We start from the raw sequence: 2,942 nt of genomic DNA, 5'->3' as shown, positions 1-2,942 counted from the left end.
CTGAACTGTTCCGCTGTCGAGTTCCGTGACTTGTATCATTCTTTAATTCCAGAAATTCTTGTCTTTAATAATCTCTTTAAGTACTGTATCCCTCCCTCCTCTCCTTTTCCTCCTGTGAAAGGTGGAACTTTTGAATCTCCACTTTGTTTCTTCATTTTCCTTTCATACCCCCCACCTCTTCCGCCCTTCACACTGCATTGTGGGAGAATTCCTTGACGCAATCTGACAACTCACGCATACGCTCTTCTTCCGTAGCGTCCGTCCGTCTCCGCGTGGGTTACGCCCCCTCGCCCTCTGCGCTTTTTCGTGGCTCTACCCCCGACGTCGGGCCGCCGCGACTGGGAGCGAGAGCGCAGGCGCAGCCGGCGTCCAACCAGGAGCCCAACCTTTGGCTTGGCCCTGGCCTCACTCCGTAGCCATGGGAGCGTCAAGGCAGTTCCTGCGCTCCGTGATCGTGGGCACCCCGGGGCTCCGGCAAGAGCACCCTGGCGCTGCGCATCATCAAACACTTCCAGCTGAAGAAGTTCTCCAGCGGGGACGTGCTCCGAGACAACATGCTAAGGGACACAGAAATTGGTGTGCTGGACAACATTTTCATGGCCCAGGGGAAGCTCATCCCAGACGACCTCGTGACTCGGCTGATCCTCCAGGAGCTGAAGAATTTCACCCAGTATAACTGGCTGTTGTGTGGTTTCCCCAGGACACTTACACAGGCAGAAGCCCTGGCTAGAGTTTATCAGATACACCTGGTGATGAACCTGAACGTGCCCTTTGAGGTCATCCGGCAACGCCTCACGGCTCGCTGGATTCATCCAGCCAGTGGCCGCATCTACAACCTCGAATTTAACCCTCCCAAAGCAGTCGACGTGGATGATGTGACTGGAGAGCCTCTCATTCAGCATGTGGATGATAAACCAGAAACACTTACCAAGAGAATGAAGGTTTACTAAAACCAAACAAAACTGGTCCTGGAATATTACGAGAAAAAGGGAGTGTTGGAGACATTTTCTGGAACAGAAACCAATCAGATCTGGGCCTGTATGCATGCTTTGCTGCAAACAAAAGTCCCACAGAGACACCAAAAAACTCAATTACCCCACGAGGAAAAATCCTTGTGATTAGCAAGATGAGCAGAATTCTTCTTCACATGGAGTTCCTTGCTCTAAGACCCCACCATGAATGAATTCTTTGAAAATTATATTAGTTTCACTTCTGTGGGTTTTATTCGGGATACTAAGGATATGCCAAATGAGTCTGATAGTAAGATTTGTCTTTTGGGGACTTCCCTGGTGGCGCAGTGGTTAAGAATCCGCCTGCCAATGCAGGGGACACGGATTCGAGCCCTGGTCCGGGAAGATCCCACATGCCATGGAGTAACTAAGCCCATGCGCCACAACTACTGAGCCCAAGTGCCACAACGACTGAAGCCCACGGGCCTAGAGTCTGTGCTCCACAACAAGAGAAGGCACCGCAAGAAGAAGCCTGCACACCTCAACAAAGAGTAGCCCCCACCTCCGCAACTAGAGAAAGCCTGCACGCAGCAACGAAGACCCAACACAGCCAAAAATAAATTAATAAAAAAAGATTTTTTTGAAATTGTCTAGTGTGTTTTATCCAGCTGTCTTCTGAGTGTGCAATTCAGAAACATTAAAAATGTCTAAACTTTAAAAAATTCTTTTAGACGAAAAGTACAAGAGCAACTGGTAGTAATCTAACTTGTGTTCAGTAGGAATAAGTGATTGGTAAGGTTTCATATTTTTCTGGAAAAGTAAAAAATTAACATACTAATTTGCAGAAAGTATTTCATCAGAAGCTTTTGTGTAGCCAGATACCAAAAAAGACAGTTCTAGCACAGGGGATGTGGTTTTGTGAGATGCTACCTCTATAAAATTCCAGATAAAAATAACTGGATTTACCAATACACTGCAGAATGCGAGTTTACTGCTGTCTTTAAACTAAGAAACCTATAAGGAGGCCATATGAGCTATATTACTTTTGTTGTTAAACATACCTTCAGTTTACTCAGAATTTTCAATTTGCTATAAAAAAAACATTTAGGAAAGTATTTTTCGATATGATTTGTTTTCTTTTGAAAATACGTGTTCACTGAGGGATATAACATGTTAGAAACTGACATTATAAGTTCTTGTACAAGCACCAAAATTGAATGCATTTTCTTTAATGGAAAATGTAATTCATGTCTTATGTTTTCAGATGTTACTCAGGTTAAGAAACGTGTTTTAGGGGACTTCCCTGGCGGCGCAGTGGTTAACACTGTGCGCTTCCCCTGCTGGGGGCATTGGTTCAATCCCTGGTTGGGGAACTAAGATCCCACATCCCACATCTCATGCGGCCAAAAAAAAAAGTGTGTTTTAGGATCTACTTGCCCGTTCTCTTTTTGATCTCTATGCCTTGGTGAGTAACAAAGTATTTTAAAAAGAAGAATGAATAGAAGAAAACTTGTGATACTGCATAAAATAAAATACTGTATCATTAGGAAATGGAAATCAAGCATGCCTGGTGGGAAATTTCCTTGACAGAAATAACCATCATAATTAGAAAAGAGATGTGGCAATAGAAAGCCTTTATATGACAGGACCAGGAAAGTAATTGAATTTGCTGAAGGTGGAGTTCTTTATTCCTGATCAAAGAAGTTGATACCTGCTGGCGTTCGCTGACATCCTATCTTAAGGGGAAAAAAGCTTGCCAGTGTGTGTAATCTGAGAATGAGTGCTTATGTACTGTGCCCTGGAGTAGTGGGGCAGTATGAGAAATGGAGGAGAAACCAGACTATATCTTAAATGGTATATTTATTTTTATTTTAGTTGGTGCTAAATCAAATGAAACAAGTCCTTGTACAAGCTATTACTAACTGCCTTTGAAAAATTCAGCCCATCTTACTCCAGGCACTTCAAATACAAATACCAGCAAGTGTTTCTTAC

The 2,942-nt window shown here is 43.8% G+C and overlaps 1 pseudogene across 1 annotated transcript; it reads left to right on the top strand.

Annotated features, from left to right (window-relative positions):
* Positions 1-418: 418 nt before the first annotated feature.
* LOC307051261 (GTP:AMP phosphotransferase AK3, mitochondrial-like) lies at positions 419-1,118 on the top strand (annotated as a pseudogene). Its single transcript has one exon. The product of its transcript is annotated as a GTP:AMP phosphotransferase AK3, mitochondrial-like (transcript).
* The last annotated feature ends 1,824 nt before the right edge of the window (positions 1,119-2,942 follow it).

Source organism: Hyperoodon ampullatus, assembly GCF_949752795.1.
Source record: "Hyperoodon ampullatus genome assembly, chromosome: 4".
Classification (NCBI taxonomy): domain Eukaryota; kingdom Metazoa; phylum Chordata; class Mammalia; order Artiodactyla; family Ziphiidae; genus Hyperoodon; species Hyperoodon ampullatus.
This window is presented reverse-complemented; position numbering and strand designations above follow the sequence as displayed.